This window comes from Panthera tigris, chromosome D1, assembly GCF_018350195.1.
Source record: "Panthera tigris isolate Pti1 chromosome D1, P.tigris_Pti1_mat1.1, whole genome shotgun sequence".
Taxonomy (NCBI): domain Eukaryota; kingdom Metazoa; phylum Chordata; class Mammalia; order Carnivora; family Felidae; genus Panthera; species Panthera tigris.
The window spans coordinates 62,018,930-62,039,069 of NC_056669.1; the positions used below are offsets into that span (position 1 = coordinate 62,018,930).

The window sequence follows — 20,140 nt, forward strand, 5'->3', positions numbered from 1 at the left end:
AGTTTTCAGCTATAGTTTGTTTTAATTACAGATTTAAAATACGATGCCCTGGGGTGCCTGGGTGGCTCAGTTAGTTAAGCGTCCAGCTATTAATTTCTGCTCAGGCCATGATCTCACAGTTCTGTGTTGACAGCATGGAGCTTCCTTGAGATTCTCTCCTTTCCTCTCTCTGCCTCTCTCCTGATTATATGCTTTCTCTCTCAAAATAAAGAAATAAAAACCTAAAAAAAGATGATGCCTTGTAAATAAAGTTAATCTTCATTATCTCAACAGTCATTTAATGAGGGAGGTGTGGATCCTGCCAAAAAATTGCTTTTCTCCTTTCTATATATCTTCATATTTGTACGATTCTTAACTTTGGGAAGAAACAATCTTAAGAGGAGAAGGAGCAATTCCACATAGCTTTGTGAGACCGATACCTGCCATCAGACAAGGTGAAAACTTTGATTGTTCTGGTTGCAATAGTGTGAGGGTGATGAAGTCTTATCTTTAAAGTTTTTGCATCCCGTTTCTATTTTATTTTTCCATTATTAGTATAATGATCCAGGTACACATTCCTCTGTTTCCAAGCCCAGTTCGATGTTGCCATGTTCTCTAACATTTGACGTCCTCCCCTGGCGTTCTGTTAGGTGCCAGGGTCACAATGTTGAAAAAGAAACTGTCCCTTTTTCAAGGAAGCAAACTAAGATCATTCAGGAAACAATGGGTAGAAATAAGAACAAATGACAGGTCTTGCACAATTAGGAGAATGTAGAGGAGACTGAGTACCTCTGACATGGGACATAGGCTGGCGAAAATTAATTTAAATGAAGTGAGGTGGTTCTCTCCTTTACATTAAGGGTGAAGGGTTCTAAGGTGCTTGTCCTCCTGAATTGTGAATGAGGTTTGAAAGATGACTGAAGGCTGGTCAAAGGTGAGGATCAGGTCTTTGTGGGGTACTTCAAATCATGCAGTCCATTGTAGCTGAATCTATCTACATGCACCAAGGCCTCTGTTAAACCATTACTTTGTGGGTTTAGAAACACTTTTTCATTGGGAGTTTAAATACTTCCCTATTTATTACTCTTGAGGTTCACTATATAAGATAAATTGCATATTGATTTGGAATTTCTAGAATTCCTAGGGCTTCATCCCATTGAATTATTCAGCATCCAATGAGATATGTTATAATATCACATTACCAACAAGGAAAATTATACCTCACAATTGTATTCACTCATTACTCTATTACGCTGATCTTCTTGCTTAATACAGTGGGTTGGGTTGGAGTAATTTCTAGGATTCCTCTGCATCTCATGAATAATTATAATGATAATATGTTTGCCCCCTCAATTCTATAAAAAAGAAAACACAAACTTCACCAGTGATACAATGAATAGTTTTGACAACAGAATCTGATGGAGGAGGAATAGTTTGGCATAGGGGTTAGAGTAGCAAGGAAGAGAGTTTTATTAAATCATGAACTCAGATCGGAACAATGTTTTCATACCTCTATGATGAGGAAGTATTAGGAAAGCTGAGGGCAAAGCAAAAGTTAACACCACCCTCCCCCACCCCATGGTGGGGGGGGGGGTGGCAGTGAGATATGTGTGACATTGCTCAGGCACTCCTGGCTGCCCAAGAACAAAGGAAAGGGGAAAACAAATGGTTAACTGATAGAGACCACAGTCATGCAGAATATGAGTCTCCATCAGTTCACATAAGTCATAGTAAATTATAAGAAAAAGGCAATCTTGTCAACAACCTAATCTCCAGAAACCTATAGATTTAGTTTCCCAGAGCCCCAATATCACCCTCCCTTCCACAATGATGTGGGGAACAAAAGCAAGAAGGAAATGGTAGGTATAGTTACATTCCTTTATAACCTGCAGCCCATTGACAAATACTTGAAGCAAATACACAGTGTAGCATTTCTCCATTAACTCCCTACTGACTTAATGTTAATGCTTGACTAGAGAGAAAACAACCTTAGCTTTACAATAGCAAGGCCTCAGGTATCTTTAACATATGAAAGTCCTTTTGTAGGCCTCCCTTTTGCCTTTACCTCCCTCAACTCCATGGTATATAACTGGTCACTCGTCACAACCCCAGTGCAGCTCTTTCTGCCCATGGGTCCTGTCCCTGTGATTTAATAAAATTATGATAGGGAAATATAGAATAAAATTGGCCGAGAGGGAAAGATGAGGACCTGAGGCCCCTGGATGGGGAAAAACACATATTTTGGAATAATGCTGGGAGTGTCTGACCACAGTAAACCCTCTAGGGTGTAAGGTTCCTCTTAAGACTGTAACTGATGCCGCTATTCCCCCTCAGGTTCCCCTCAGGAATTTGACAAAAGACCTGACGAAAAGTGAGTAGTAGACCATAAAACATATGACGCACAAGGAACGGTATGGCCATGGACCACCCCTCATGTAAAAGAAATGAGCCAATCAAAAAGGAATGAGTTGACATTTAGAGTTACCCAGCCAATAAGGGTCGGACCTGAGAAGAAACAAAGGTGGGAGGGAGGTGGTGACCAAAACCTTATAAAACAAAGACCCTTGCCTACAGTCACAGGCATTCACTTTCAAATACCTCCTCTCTATAAAGAGAGCTTTCATTCTATTCCTACTTTCTTATATTACTCTAATAAAGTTTTGCCTGCTGCTCATTTTGTGTCTACCTCTTCATTCTTTGAAGCTGCGAGACAAGAAACTCTAGGTGTTGAGGTAAAAAAAAAATCATAAAACAAAATCACCTTTTTGCACCAAACACATCTCAAGAATTCTTTCTTGGCCATCAGCTCCAAACCCCCACGACTCCAAAACCCCATCACTTTAGAAACACTCGTTTTCCTGGAGCGGCTCAAATAGTATTTTTGTTTCCAGATATGATTTTCTATTCCCCAGCTGCAGGCTGCTGTTAAACTCTCCCCATCAGGAGACCCTGTTAGTGTCTGGGGCTTGCTCTCAGAGCGGGAAGGAATGGCATTCCCTTCCAGGGCTCTTCTCTTTACTCCTGATCCTCTGCTTCCCTAAGCAAGGGTTTGTGCAGCTGGCACCTGCCAGGCATGGCTCCCACATGATATGTAGAAGAGATTTAGATGGCTTCCAATTCTTGTTCTCTTTCTAGCAGAATACATTAGTAGTGACTTTGGCAATTTTGGGATGAATTTTAAACATATTTCATATGTGACTCATAACATTCTGAAGTAGGTAGGTTAAGTACACCATTTTAACAATTTATCTTTTGAAATGGACAACTGAGACTCAGTGATATTATCTGTATTTCCAGCTTAATTAGCAGTGTCTGGATGTGGAAGAAATAAAAGTTAGGTCCAAACCACTGACTATATGAATATACCTGTGTCCTGTGTCACCACAGTGATACAGAAATGCATATCGTATCTGGCATTTTGTTTTATGTTTCTAGGTTTCTCTTACCTCCACCCCCATGCACATAAAATCCTTGGGCCATTTTCCAGAAATCTGGAATGTCCCTTGTTTTTGCACTTACAACTCTGACTCCTGCTTTCACTGCTCAGATTACAATTTTCTTCTTGTTTCCTTTTACTTTGTGTCCATTATTATTATTATTATTATGTATTAATTACTAATTATAAGGACCACCTAACTCCAGAAACTCAGAAGTTGAGACATTTCTCCAAAATATTGTTTAGGACGTTACTGAGTGCAACCAGTAATAGATACCTCAATGATCTTCTGGGCATAGTTTTCTGTTTTTACAGCATAGCTTTTAGAAATTCTTTAGATGAAGCTTAATCTGAGGAACTACTTTCTTACTCCCACTGACCCCAAATTGTGGTCTCTGTCTTTAACCTCTAATGTTACTTAGATTAAATTTAATTTCTCCTCCATGATTCAAGCATTTGTGTGCTGATTCTTTGCCTTAACGCCCCTTCAGTATGTTCAGCTGAAAACTCCAAATCATCTAAATTAAGCTGCAGATGATCACTCTTCAGGCTTTCCACCCCACCCCTATTCATCTCCTATGGACAAACTCCTGCATCTCTGAATCTGGCACCACTCAGTAAAAGATCAGAAAAGGCAACAGAAGGGCAAAAAGGAAGGTCCCAGAACACAGGTTCTTACATTTGCTTCCTGACCTGAGACAGGATGAAATCTCTACAACCTGGTTTGCAGACTGCTTCAGCAGTACTGACTCAGGAATGGAATGGAGCACAAATCTGTACTGAAAAGAAAGGTGTCCCCCATGTTCTGATTAATCTTGGAATAGCTGCCTCTCAGGGGCCCTCTATCCAGACTCACTTACAGAGGATGTGAGCAAGGGTCTGGCTCCACTGATATTGGAGTTCTGGTTAGTTCCTGAACTATCTGGGTATAGTTATAACTCCAGGGCCTCAGGGACTTTTCCCTCTGGGAACTACTCCATCCCTACTTTATTGTGCCTAAAAAGCCCTCTTGGGACAGACAGGCAGGAAGGAGAAGAAAATGATTTTCTTTCTCTCTAAAAGCAAGGAGCTCTGGTAATCCAGCCCAACATTGACTGTGTGTTCTGTGGACAGTTAATCTCCTGGGTATAGGGGTCTTACATTCATCCATCCATGTTCACAGTCATTTGCACATGCATACTCGATGCCCTCCATGGGTCCAATAAGCTCACTCATAAGTTCTCATGGGCTTCCAACAGACCGTTGTTAGATAGGTACCTCCCAAACCATGCTATTGAATGGATTGGTATTAATTTGTCATGACTTTTATGATGGCATCATGATAATGATGGTAGAGTAACTTGAAAAATATATCCCTGAGAAAATGCAACGTGCTTTTCTTAAAGAAAATCCTATCATGTTTTTTGCTGTACTGAAAGACTTTTCAAATGTGATGTATATACAGCTATATACTAGAAAGAATGATTTGTTTATTTTATTTTTCATTTTGAGCCTCATGTGAAATATTCATATGCCTCAAATTATGGGAGCAAGCATCATCAGTTCCTTTTTTTTCTTTCTTTCTTTTTCATTATTTTTAAAAGTTGATTGTAGTTGACACAGAATGTTGCATTAGTCAGTTGTACAACATAGTGATTCAACAAATGTATACAGTTATGCTATGTTCACCATTGGTAGCTACCATCTGTCACCACATAACACAATTACAATACCACTGACTCTGTTCCCTGTGTTGTGGCATCAGCATCAGTTTCTTTAAAGGCCTTCTTTTGCTCTATTTTTATTTCTCTGTCTCCTGCATATCTCAACTTTGCTCCTATTCCTCTTCTCTTTAGAAAAGTGAAAGCCCCAGTGTTCTTATTGTTTTTTTTAATGTTTACTTATTTTTGAGACAGAGACAGAGACAGAGCACAAGCAAGGGAGGGGCAGAGAGAGAAGTAGACACAGAATCTGAAACAGGCTCCAGGCTCCTAGCTGTCAGCACAGAGCCCAATGTGGAGCTCGAACTCATGAACCGTGAGATCATGACCTAGGCAGAAGTCTGATGGTCAACCAACTGAGTCACCCAGGCACCCCAAAGCTCCAGTGTTCTTAAAATGTGTCTTTTCAATTAATTTTAGATATGCTTATGTAGCTACATGTTCATGAGGATTATTTGGATATTGAATTTTATAAATAATATTGGATAATAAATCTGATGTTATTCTTTGTTTTCACTCAATACTAAATCTTAAACAACTGTCCATGTTGTTCTGCATAAGTCATTCTTTTTCATTGCTTATTCATTTCAATTCCCATTATGTGCATTTTTTATATAAGTAGTCAACACCCGAATGACCTATAATTACTGCTAACGTCAATATCTTTGTATACTTCTTTTATAGTCCTAAAATAGGTATATATGTGTAGGAGTGGGTTTTTTTAGTTATAAAGTAAAAACATTTAATTCCACTAGGAATTACCAAATTTTTCTCCAAAATACTTATAAAATCTCACTAGAAATTTCTATAGTTTAATTCTTCTATAGTTTAATTCTTCACATTCCTTACACCAATTGATGGTAGTTTTTTAATGCTTGGTGGATATAAAATTGTATCTCATTATTTTAATATGATTTTCTCCTGATAACTCAGCATTGTTCGTATACTGTTTAACCGTTTGTGATTTTCATGCTGTGAATTATATTTTGACATCATTTGCCTGCTTTTTCTATTAATTTTGTTTTTCTTGCATATTTTTGCAAAATCTCCATGCATAATTTAAATCTTAGAGCCCCCTTTTCACTAGATATTGCTAGTATCTCCTCTACTCTATTATGTATCTGTGAATTTTAGTGTAAACTTTCCATTATTCAATGGAAAATCTTCAATTTGAACAACTCAAACTCTGTTTTACTATGAACAGATTTTCTGTGGGGATCCTATTTAGGGAACATTTCACAAGATCACAAAGGTGCTTTTGTTTGTTTCATTTGTTTTAATTGTTTTTTTTAACCGAGTGGTTATTTTTCATAATAATTTATTCATTTATTTATTTGTTTACTGTTTCAAGTTTTTATTTAAATTCTAGTTAGTTAACATATAAATTAATATCAGCTTTAGGAGTAGATTTAGGGATTCATCAGTTACATAGAACACCCAGTGCTCATCACAAGTGCCCTCAATACCCATCACCCATTTAATCCATCTACCCACCCACTTCCCCTCCAGCAATGTTCAGTTTGTTTTCTATAGTTAAGATCCTGTATTATGATTTATCTCTCTCTCTTGTTCTTTGCCCCTATGTTCATCTGTTTCATTTATTACATCCCACATATGAGTGAAATCATATGGCATTTTTCTCCAACTGACTTATTTTGCTTAGCAATACTTTCTAGCTCCATCCTTGTTACAGAAGGAAAGATTTCATTCTTTTTGATGGCTGAATAATATTCTATTGTGTACATATACTACTTCTTCTTTATCCATTTATCAGTCAATGGATATTTGGTCTCCTTACATAATTTGGCTACTGTTGATATTGCTGTTATAAACATCAGGGTGCTGGTGTCTCTTCAAATCAGTGTTTTGAATCCTTTGGGTAAATAACTAGTAGTGTAATTGCTGTCTTGTAGGGTAGTTCTATTTTTAACTTTTTGAGGAATCCCCATACCGTTTTCTAGAATGACTTCACCAGTTTGCATTCCCACCAAGAGTGTAAGAGCATTCCCCTTTCTCCATATCCAGGTCAATATTTGTTGTTTTCTGAATTGTTAATTTTAGTCATTCTGACAAGTGCTAGGTGGTATCTCATTGTAGTTTTGATTTGTATTTCCCTGATGATGCGTGATGGTGAGCATCTTTTTATGTGTCTGTTGGCCATCTGTATGTCTTCTTTGAAAAAAAATGTCTTTTCATGTCTTCTGCTCATTTCTTAAGTGGATTATTTTGAAGGCGATGAGTTTTATAATTTCTTTATAGATTTTGGATACTAACCCTTTATCAGATATGTCTTTTGCAAATATCTTCTCCCATTCCATAGGCTGCCTTGTAGTTTTGTTGATTGTTTCCTTCACTGTGCACAGAAACACTTTTATCTTGGTGAAATTCTGAGAGTTCATTCTTGTTTTTGTTTCTCTTGCCTCCAGAGATGTATCTAGCAAGAAGTTGCTATGGCTGATGTCAAAGAGTTTGCTGTCTGTGTTCTCCTCTAGGATTTTGATGGTTTCCTTTCTCACATGTAGGTATTGCATCCATTTTGAATTTATTTTTGTTTATGGTACAAGAAAGTGGGCCAGTTTCTTTCTTTTGTATGTTTCTGTACAATTTTCCCAATGAATTTTTTTAAAAGACTGTCTTTTTTCCAATGTATATTACTCCCTGCTTTATCAAAGATTAGTTGACCATATAGTTGTGGGTCCATTTCTGGGCTTTCCATTCTGTTCCATTGATCTGTGTGTCCTTTTCTGCCAGCACCATACTGTCTTGATGACTACAGCTTTGAAATATAGCTTAAAGTTTGGAATTGTGATGCCTCCAGCCTTGCTTTTCTTTTTCAAAATTGCTTTGGCTATTCAGAGTCTTTTCTGGTTCCATACAAATTTTAGGATTGTTTGTTCTACGTCTGTGAAAAATTGCTGGTGGCATTTTGATAAGGATTACATCAAATGTGTAGTTTGCTTCAGGTAGTATAGACATTTTCAATAATATTTGTTCTTCCAATCCATGAGCAGGGAATGTTTTCCCATATCTTTGTGTCCTCTTTAATTTCTTTCTTTCTTTTTTAAATTTTAACTTGTTTTATTTTATTTTATTTTTTAATTTACATCAAAATTAGTTAGCATATTGTGCAATAATGATATCAGAAGTAGATTCCTTAGTGCTTCTTACCCATTTAGCCCAACCCCCCCCACAATCCCTCCAGCAACCCTCAGTTTGTTCTCCATATTTATGAGTCTCTTCTGTTTTGTCCCCCTCCATGTTTTTATATTATTTTTGTTTCCCTTCCCTTATGTTCATCTGTTTTGTCTCTTAAAGTCCTCATATGAGTGAAGTCATATGATTTTTGTCTTTCTCTGACTAATTTCAATTAGCATAATACCCTCCAGTTCCACCCACGTAGTTGCACATGGCAAGATTTCATTCTTTTTGATTGCCAGGGAATACACCATTGTGTGTGTGTGTGTGTGTGTGTGTGTGTGTGTGTGTGTGTATACCACAACTTCTTTATCCATTCATCCATCAATGGACATTTTGGCTCTTTCCATACTTTGGCTATTGTTGATAGTGCTGCTATAAACATGGGGGTGCATGTGTCCCTTCAAAACAGCACACCTGTATCTCCTGGATAAATGCCTAGTAGTGCAATTGCTGGGTCGTAGTGTAGTTCTATTTTTAGTTTTTTGAGGAACCTCCATACTGTTTTCCAGAAGGGCTGCACCAGCTTGCATTCTTATTCAATTTCTTTCTTAAATGTTCTATAGTTTTCAGAGTACAGAACTTTTACCCCTTTGGCTGGGTTTATTCCTAGATATCTTATGGCTTTTGGTGCAATTGTAAATGGGGTTTGATTTCTCTTTGTGTTGCTTCATTATTGGTGTATAGAAACGCAACAGATTTCTGTACGTTGATTTTGTATCCTGGGACTTTGCTGAATTCATGTATCAATTCTAGCAATGTTTTGGTGGAGTCTTCAGGGTTTTCTACATAGAGCATCATGTCATCTGCAAAGAGTGAAATTTTGACTTATTCCTTGCTTATTTGGATGCCTTTTATTGATTTTTGTTGTCTGATTGTTGTAAATAGGACTTCCAGTACTATGTTAGATGACAATGGTAAGAGTGGACATCCCTGTCTTGTTCCTGACTATAGGTGGAAAGCTGTTTTTCCCCATTAAGTATGGTATTAGCTGTGGGTCTTTCATACATGGCCTTTATGATGATATATGTTCCTTCTATCCCTACTTTATTGAAGGTTTTTATCAAGAATTGATGTTGTACTCTGTCAAAATTTTTTTTCTGCATCTAGTGACAGGACCATATGGTTCTTATCCTTTATTTTATTAATGTGGTGTATCAGACTGATTGATTGATGAATACTGAACCACCCCTGTGGTCCAAGAATAAATCTCACTTGCTCATGATTAATAATTCTTTTAATGTAATGTTGTATTTAAATTGTTAGTATCTTGTTGAGAATTTTTGAATCCATGTTCAGCAGGGATATTGGCCTGTAATTTTCCCTTATAATGGGGTCTTTGGTTCTGGAATAAAGGTAATGCTGGCCTCATAGAATGAATTTGGAAGTTTTCTTTCCATTTCTTTTTGTTTGTTTGTTTGTTTGTAGCAGTTTCAGAAGATAGGTATTAACTCTTCTTTAATTGTTGGCAGAATTCCCTTGGGAAGCCATCTGGCCCTGGACTTTTGTTTTGGGGGAGATTTTTGATTACTCATTCAATTTCTCCACTGGTTATTAGTCTGTTCAAGTTTTCAGTTTCTTCCTGTTTCAGTTTTGGTCATTTATATGTTTCTAAGAATTGTTTGATTTCTTCCAGATTATCCAATTTGCTGGCATATAATTTTTAATAATATTCTCTTATAATTTATTGTATTTCTGTCGTGTTGGTTGTGATCTCTCCTCTCTCATTTGTGATTTTATTTATTTGGGTAATTTCTCTTTTCTTTATGATAAGTCTGCCTAGGGGGTTATCAATTTTACTAATTCTTTCAGAGAACCACCTCCTGGTTTAATTGATCTGTTCTACTGTTTTTTATTTGTTTGTTTCTATATCATTTATGGCTGGTCTAATCTTTATTATTTTTTTTATTTATTATTTATTATTTATAATAAATATATTTAATAATATTAAATAATATTAAATATTAAATATTAATATTTATTATTATTTATATATAATATAATAATATTTATATATAATAATATAAATATTAAATATTAAATAAATAATAATAGATTTATTATTTCCCTTCTTCTGTTGGCTTTAGACTTAATTTGCTGTTCTTTTTCTAGCTCTAGCTCTAAGGTTAGGTTGTGTATTTGAGACTTTTCTTGCTTCTTGAGTAGTGCTATATTGCTGCCCACCTCCCACTTATGACTGCTTTTGGTGCATCTCAAAGATTTTGGATCATCATGTTTTCATTATTATTTGTTTCTATGTATTTTTTATTTCTCCTTTAAGGTCCTGGTTGTCCACACATTGTTTAATATCATGTTTAACGTCCATACTTCTGTGGTCTTTCCAAACGTTTTTTTTGTCATTGACATCAAGTTTCATAGTGCTGTGGTCTTTCAGACCACATGCTTTAATATGCATATTATTATCTCAATCTTTTTTATTTGTTGAGGCCTGATATGTGAACTGGTATGTGATCTATTCTAGAGAATGTCCTGTGTGCACTCAAAAAGAATGAATATTCTGCTGCTTTAGGATGAAATGTTCAGAATATGTGTTAATTCCATCTGGTCTAGTGTGTCATTCAAAGCCATTGTTTCCTTGTTGTTTTCTGCTTAGATGATCTGTCCACTGATGTCAATGTTAAATCCCCCTACTATTATTATGTTATTATCAATGAGTTCCTTTATATATGTTAATTGTTTTACATATCTGGGTGTTCCAAGTTGGGCATAATTATTTACAATTGTTAGGCCTTCCTATTGGATAGACCCTTCTATTATGATATGGTGCCTTTCTTCAACTCTTGTTACAGTCTTTGGTTTAAAAAAACTTATTTGTATGATATAAGTATTTTACTCCAGTAATGTGGTTTGTGTAAGCAAGTTAGGGAGCCAGTGTTGGTGCCTTGCTACTTCCTGTAGGTGGCTCTGTGTTTATGTTGGGAGTTAGGGGAGGAAAATAGTGCCAGCCAGCTCCTTTATCCTGGAGAGGAGACTCTGTGAATGTGCCATATCTGGGATGCCCTGAGAACAGCAAATACTCTGAATACTCTCCCTCTGTGTGTACTCCAGGCGTTCTTCAAATCATTATTTGCACGCTGTCTGCCCCTGGGTTATTTGCTTTTCTTCTCTCCAGGGGCAAGGCAATGCCTTCTGCGATCCATCCCAGCTAAGCCCACTGGCCTTTAAAAACTCCATGTTTTAATCCCACCGTTTGCAAGAATTGAGCCCATCTCATTTCCTCAATCGCTATATGTTAACTAACTAGAATTTAAATCAAAACTTAAAAAAAAAGAAATAAATGAAATAGAGACTAAAAAACTAATAGGTGAGATCACTGAAACCAAGAGTTCATTGTTTGATAAGAGAAACAAAATTGATAAACCTTTAGGCAGACTCACCAAGAAAAAAAGAGGAAGGACCCAAATAAGTAAAATCAGAATGAAAGAGAAGTGACAACTGATACCACAGAAATACAAAAATATATATATTACAACAAAAAATACATGTCAACAATTGGACAACCTAGAAGAAATGGATAAATTTCTAGAAAGATGCACTCTTTCAAAACTGAATCAAGTAGAAATAGAAAATAAGAAAAAGAAGAAATATAGAATCTAAATAGACCAATCGCCAGGAATGAAATTGAGTCAGTAGTCAAAAGACTACCAAAAAATAAAAGTACAGGACCAGATGGATTCACAGGTGAATTATACTAAACATTTAAAGAGTTAATACTTCTTATTCTCACATTTTTCTGAAAAATAGAAGCAGAAGGAAAGCATCCAAGTATATTCTATGAAGCCAGCATTATCCTGATACCAAAACCAGGTAAAGACACTTACAAAACAAGAGAACTAAATAACAGTATCTCTAATGAACATAGATGCAAGAATCCTGAACAAAATACTAGCAAATCAAATCCAACAATACATTAAAAAAAATCATTCCCTATAGCCAAGTAGGATTTACTTCCAGGATGCAAGGTTGGTTCAAAAATTGTAAATTAATCAACATGATATATCACATCAATAAAAGAAAGGATAAAAACCACATGATCATTTCAATAATACAGAAAAAGCATTTAACAAATTGCAACATCCATTCATGGTAAACCCCCTCACAAGTAGGTTTGGAAGGAGCATGCTTCATCATAATAAAGGCATTATATGAAAAACCCACAGTGAACATCATATTCTGTGAAGAAAAATGGAGAGCTTTTCCCCTAAGGTCAGGAACAAGACAAGGATGTCCCCTCTTGCCAATTTTATTCATCATAGTGCTACAAGCATTCAGACAAGGAAAAGAAATTAAAGGTATCCAAATTGTGAAGGAAGAAGTAAAACTTTCACTAGCTGCAGATGACATGATATTATATATTAATAACCAGAAAGACTCCACTAAAATAGTACTAGAAGTTATAAATGAATTCAGGAAAGTCATAGGATACATAATCAGTATATGGAAATCTGTCACATTTCTACACTCGAATAATAAAGTAGCAGAAAAAGAAATTAAGAAAACAATCTCATTTACAATTGTACCCAAAATAATAAGACATGTAGGAACAAACTTAACCAAGGAGGTGAAAGACCTATTCTCTGAAAACGATAAAACATGATGAAAGAAATTGAAGATGAGGAAAAAAATGGAATGGTATTCCATGCTCATGGAATTAGAGAGCAAATATTGTTAAAATGTCCATTCTATCCAAAGCAATCTATAGATTTAATGCTATCCTTATCAAAATACCAACAGCATATTTCTCAGAACTAGAACAAAGAATCCTAAAATCTCAGTAGAACTACAAAAGACCCCAAATACACAAAGCAATCTTGAAAAGAACAATACTGGAGGTATCAGAATCTCACATTCACAGATATACTACAAAGCTGTAGTAATCAAAACAGTTTGGCCCTGGCACAAAAATAGACATATTGAACAATGTGACAGAAGAGAGATCAGAAATAAACCCACACACAATTACATGGTCAATTATCTATTTAAAAAGAGGAAAGTATATGCAAAGGGGAAAATACAGTCTCTTCAACAAATGGTGTTGGGAAAACTGGACAGCTACATCCAAAAAAGGGAAACTGTACCACTTTCTTACACCATACATAAGAAACCCAAAATGAATACAAGATCTAAATGTGAGACTTAAAACCGTAGTATTCACAAGTATAGTATTTTTCTAGATATGTTTCTAAGGCAAAGTAAACAAAAACAAAAGTAAACTCTTGGGACTACATCAAAATAAAAAACTTCTTCACAGCAAAGGAAATAATGAGCAAAACTAAAAAAACAACCTACCGAATTGGAGAAAATAGTAGCAAATGATATTTCTAAGAAGGGGTTAATATCCAAATATCTAAAGAACCTATACAACTGAACACCAAAAAACAAAAACAAGAACAAAAAAAGCCCTCAAATAATCCAATTAAAAATGGCAGAAGACATGAACAGACATTTCTCCAAAAAAGACATAAAAATGGCCAAGAGGCAATTGAAAAGATGCTCTATATTTTGAGCTCACTTATCATCAGGAAAATGCAAATCAAAACCACAATGAGATATCACCTCACAGTTGTCACAATGGCTAAAATCCAAAACGCAAGAAACAATAAGTGTTGGTGAGGATGTGGAGAAAAAGAAATCACTTGTAATTTTAGTGAGAATGCAAACTCGTGCAGGCACTGTGGGAAACAGTATAGAAGTTTCTCAAAAAATTAAAAATAGAATTACCATATGACAAAGTAATTCTATTGCTGGGTAGTTGCCCAAAGAGTATGAAAACACTAATCTGAAAAGATATGTGTACCATTCTGTTTATTGCAGCATTATTTACAATAGCCAAATCATGTAAGTAGCTCAAGTGTTCATTGCTAGAAGAATGGATTAAGATGTGTTGTACACATAGAATGGAATATTATTCAGTCGTAAAAAGAACGAGATCTTGCCATTTACAACAAGATGGATGGATGTAGAGTTCATATTGCTAAGTGAAGTAAGTCAGTCAGAGACAGACAAATCCCATATATTTTCACTTATATGTAGAATTTAAGAAACAATAATGAAGAGAGACAAAAATAAATAAACAAAACCCTCAGAACAATATGAAGAACAAACTGGTGGTTACCAGAGATGAAATGGGTGGGTGGGGGAATGCGTGAAATAGGTAAAGGGGATTAAAAGTACACTTATCATGATGATCACTGAGTAATATATAGAATTGTTTAATCACGATATTGTACACCTGAAACTAATGTAACACTGTATGTTAATTGAAGTGGAATTTAAAAATAAATAAAGGATCACTCTCTTGTACTTCCATAACACCATGAACACATCTTATTTTGGTGAGCCACACTATACTGCTATTCTTCTGTCTGACATTTTTGTGCCCTACTTTATTCAATGAGTTATCCCAAAGGCAGAGATGAATCATATTTGATATTTTCTCCCAAGGTCAAATACAGTGATTGACAATCTGACTAACCAGATTATTATGTTATTTCCCATCCTTTTTTTTTTTTAATTTTTTTTAACGTTTATTTATTTTTGAGACAGAGAGAGACAGAGTATGAACGGGGGAGGGTCAGAGAGAGAGGGAGACACAGAATCAGAAGCAGGCTCCAGGCTCTGAGCCATCATCAGCCCAGAGCCCCACGCGGGGCTTGAACTCACGGATCGTGAGATCGTGACCTGAGCCGAAGTCGGACGCTTAACCGACTGAGCCACCCAGGCGCCCCTCCCATCCTTTTTTAATTTAGTTTGATGCTTTCCACAAAGCTTCTTACATGGTTCTCCACAAGCTTAAATGATTTACTAACAAGTTTCTTCTTTTTTGGCTACTTGTTGTCCTCTTCAAAGATGGGATCAAATGTCATATTATCCTCCAGCAACATCTGCTCTGCTGACATATCCAAGTACTTATAGAACTGTTTTGTCAGGTTCCCAGCTGGCAGCACTGATACCTTTCATGCCCTATTCCTCCTGGCTATGGGGCCAGTGTCACCTTCCTGATCACTGTCTTGATTCCAAATAATCAACCAGATCCTTAGAAGTTCCTCACCTAGTCTTTCATTGATCAAGGACAGAAAGTCAAGGTCCTTCCTGTCTTTTAGGAAAACGTATACTCTTTGTAGAGCTGATGCTAGTGTTACTGCAACCACTGCTAAACTCCGGATGACATGGTTTGTATGAAGCCCTCTTTTGTGTTTATTTAAGATGGTTTTGAAATGCTCATCAGATAACTGCATGCAATGAAATCGTGATCACTGAAAACTAATAATTATTTAACATCTTAGCAGTTTAAAAAACATCTAGAATGGTGGTTGCCAGGGGCAGAAGGGAAGAGGTCATGGGAAGTTATTGTTTAATGGGCACAGAGTTTCAGCTTTGCAAGATGAAGAGAGTTCTGGAGACGGATCCTGGTGATGGTTGCGCAGCAAAATGGATGCACTTAATATCAACGAACTGTATATTAAAGTGGTTAAGATAATAAATTTTGTGTCATGTGTATTCTACCACAATAAAAAGCTGGAAAAAAGAAATACAATTTTAGCAGCTAATATAAATAATTCACTAGTAATTTTAGTAGTGTTTAACAGTTTAACATCTTCAAAACCTCCATCAATTTCAATTTAAAGCATTATTAAGACATCTTCACTAGTGTCTTCATTATTTACCACACTTTACTCCTGTGGCCTATTGACACATGCATATTGAAACACACACCCATTGTTCTCATTGTAATAGTCATATTGATCTTTAAGATCATTTCTTCTTCTTTGGTACCTAAGTTAGACCATGATATCTAAGTGTGTATATTTATTTTTATTTTTTAAAGTTCATTTATTTCTGACAGAGAGAGAGAGAGTGCGAGCATGAGCTGGGGAGGGGCAGACAGAGAGGGAGACACAGAATCTGAAACAGGCTCCAGGCTCTGAGCTGTCTGCACAGAGCCAGACGCAGGGCTCAAACTCACGGACCGTGAGATCATGACCTGGGCCAAAGTTGGATGCTTAACCGACTGAACCACCCAGGAGACCCAACTAAGTGTATATATTTAGATATATCCAGGTGTACACTTTTTTTGATTTCTCCCACCCAGGATTTATTGAAATTCTTTTTTTTAAGTTTACTTTTTATTTTGTGTGTGAGAGAAAGCACAAGTGTGGGAGGGGCAGAGAGAGAGCAACAGAGAGAATCCCAAGCAGATTTTGCGATGACAGCAGACAGCTTGGTGCAGGGCTCAAACTCATGAACCTGAGATCATGACCTGAGCCAAAGTCGATGTTTAACCGACTGAGCCACACAGGTGCCCCTTATTGGAATTCTTGAATCTGATTACTGATGTAGTCTGTCCTGAAAAGTTCAGATGTTTCTGTCTCATTCTCTTTCTTCTTCAACTGGGAGCTCTTATTAAATGTATTAAACATGCTCATCCCATCTATTTCTCCTACATTTTCTTCATTTTTTCCCATATGTTTTTATTTTATTTCCATCTTCATTCTCAGTAGATTCTTCTGACCACCTCTGACACTTTACTGACTCTACCATTAGCTGGCCCTAATCTACTGTTTAATTTAGTTCTTATTGTTGATATTCTGTTTTTCAAGTATATCTGGTTCTTCTTCAAATCTGCTTTGTTACGTTTTAGAGATTCCAGTGTCCTGAGCAAAATATTAATTCTGGACATCATCTTATTAATCCCAGGAAAACAGAAAAGATAGAGGGACTCTGAGCAGTCAGAATCCCGTATTTTGCTCTTTACATGTTTGCATTTTCTGTGCAAACATTTTCTGTGCATTGGAGCTTCATTCTAAAACATTTCTCAAGTTCTATCTTCTAGGTCACTAACTATCTTTCCAAGTGTGGCTAATCTATTCTTAAATCTGTCTCTTGCAATGTTAATTATTTTATTTTTTTCATTTTTGGAGAGAGGACTGATTCTCCTTTTCTGTGTGTTTTTTTTGTTGTGTATATTTTAAAGCTTTTCTTTGTTTTCTTTTTTTTAATGTTTGTTTATTTTTGAGACAGAGACAGAGTATGAGCAGGGGAGGGGTAGAGAGAGAGAGAGAGAGGGAGACACAGAATCCGAAGCAGGCTTCAGGCTCTGAGCTGTTAACACAGAGCCCAACTCGGGGCTCAAACTCACAAGCCGTGAGATCATGACATGAACCGAAGTTGGATGCTTAACCGACTGAGCCACCCAGGCTCCCCTAAAGCTTTTCTTTCATTACCTAAAACCCAGTAGGGCTAGGTAATGAACAAAATAATTTTGTTCAATATCTTTTACCACACAAGTAATATCTTAAGTTTTTGTAGATTGGATTTGGCTATCATTTTTGTGGGCTTATATTCATTTTTTAAATTAAAAAAATTTTTTGATGTTTCTTTATTTTTGAGAGAGAGAGAGAACATAAGCAGGGGAGGGGCCCAGGGAGAGAGAGAGAGAGAGAGAGAGAGAGAGAATCCAAAGCAGGTTCCAGGCTCAGAGCTATCAACACAGAGCCTGATGCGGGGCTTGAACTCATGAACCATGAGACCATGACCTGAGCCGAATTCAGATGCTCAACTAACTGAGCTACCCAGGTGCCCCATCATTTTCTTTTTAAGTAATTGTCTTTTTACCACAAGCAACTCAATTTCTTCAGAAGTTTTTGTGCTGAAATTCTTTGAGGCCTGAGATGAAGTTTCTTTCTCAAGAAAGGATTTGGGCTTGTTTCTGTTATTTTCTGAAACCACCACCAATCCAGGATAACTTTAAATTCCTTTCTGAGACAAACAGTTGGTGTGAACACAGGCTGCCAAGTCAAAAGAGAACCAGCCAGTAGTTCAGGATTTACAGGGAAGATTTCTACTATATAACAAGCTTTGAGGTTATTTGAAGTTCCAGGTATAAGTGAAGGACGAAGATGAAGGAGTGGTATTATTACTAGTGCCCACCTTTTTATTCAGGATGTAGTGTTGTAAAGCCCTATCTAAATGGGAGATCCTCTGCTACATTCTCCACATGCTTGAGCCTAGATTTATCTTCTGTCCCTGGAGTTTAGATTTCAAGCTCCCCTAGGTAATGAAGATGGGTGCTTAAGTTTATAGAGTGCTGCAAGTGCTCTCGGGTTGAAAGCCAACATCAATATTTGATTTTGATGTCTGGATTTTATTCAATCCTTAGCCTGATAATTCTTTCTTTTTTACTTGTTCATGGGTGTATTCAAGATATTAAAATATAAATAATAGATGTAAGTATAGGTATAAGTGTAGGTATGGATATGGGTATGGGTATTGATAAAGATAGAGATTAGATATAGACATAACCATAGAAATGATTTGTATACCTTTTCATCAGGAGATTTGCTCTAAGTACCCCAGTTCATCATGTCACTGGATATTATCATCTTTTTCTTCCTTAAAATCTTGAAAATGAATCCCATCTAACCTTTGGAATGCATTTCTGTTCATTTTAAAATTTAAACTGAAATGTTTCATCAGCCTTTGATTTTATGTATTTAATTTAAATAACATTTGATGTTTAAATAATTTCTGATTCATTAAATATTAACCAAGCAAACAAACTGAAAATATACATTCACATAAAAGAAAGATAAAACACAGATGAAATAACAAAGATGTGGAAACATTATATTATATATTCAACAAATGTCTATCAGCCACCTGTTATATGTCAAAAAATGTGCTAGGCACAAGGGCTGTGGGGTGGATGAAGTGGACTATGTACTTACCCTTATGGATTTTACAAGCTAAGTACATAGCCATTAGAGTATGATAGATTTACTCCTCTCTTCTGCAGCTACTCAAAGACATCTGCCTCACTAAAGTCACTGCCATTGCTGCCTTAGAATAGCAGCTCCTTCTCTATTGAAGTCTCAGACTTCATCCTGAATTGCTTTGTCAGGTCCCCCATCTGGAAGCATTGGTTGTCTCTGCCCCTCAGCCTCCTCTTCCTCCTGGCTATGGGGCCAACGCCACCCTCCTGATCACCATCCGGATCAGGATGGAGGTCTCTTGGCATAAGCCCATGTACTACCTGCTCAGCCTCCTTTCCCTGATGGACATCATGCTCTGCTTGACTGTCATCCCCAAGGTCTTGGCCATCTTCTGGTTTGACCACAGGTCCATCAGCTTCTCTACCTGCTTCCTCCAGATGTTCATCATGAATTCCTTCCTGCCCATGGAATCATGCACCTTCCTGGCCATGGCCTATGACTGCTATGTGTCCATCTGTAAGCCTCTCTACTACCCATCCATCATCACTGACCAGTTTGTAGGAAAGGCTGTTCTCTTCATCTTGGCCTGGAACACATTTCTTACTGCACCTATTCCCATCCTCTCTGCCCAGCATCATTACTGTGGAAAAAATATAATTGAGAACTGTATGTGTGCCAATCTCTCTGTGTCCAAGCTCTCCTGTGATAACATTGCCTTTAACAGAATTTACCATTTAGTTGTGGCTTGGACTCTTCTGGGCTCTGACCTCATCCTCATCATTTTCTCCTATACTTTCATCCTATGAGCCATTTTTAGACTCAAGACAAAAGGGGCAGCTGCCAAAGTTCTGAGCATTTGTGGCTCTCACTTCATCCTCATCCTCTTCTTCAGTACCATTCTGCTGGTTTTTGTTTTTACCCACATAGCCAAGAAAAAAATTTCCCCTGATATCCCTGTCTTACTTAATGTGTTATACCATGTAATTCCTGCAGCTCTCAACCCCATTATCTATGGGGTATGAATGCAGGAGATTAAAGAGGGGATTAGGAAATTGCTGAGGAGGGTGAAAGCAGCAAGTAATTGTGTTCTAGCTTGA

The 20,140-nt window shown here is 36.7% G+C and overlaps 1 pseudogene; it reads left to right on the forward strand.

Annotated features, from left to right (window-relative positions):
* Positions 1-892: 892 nt before the first annotated feature.
* Positions 893-20,140, forward strand: LOC102952720 (annotated as a pseudogene).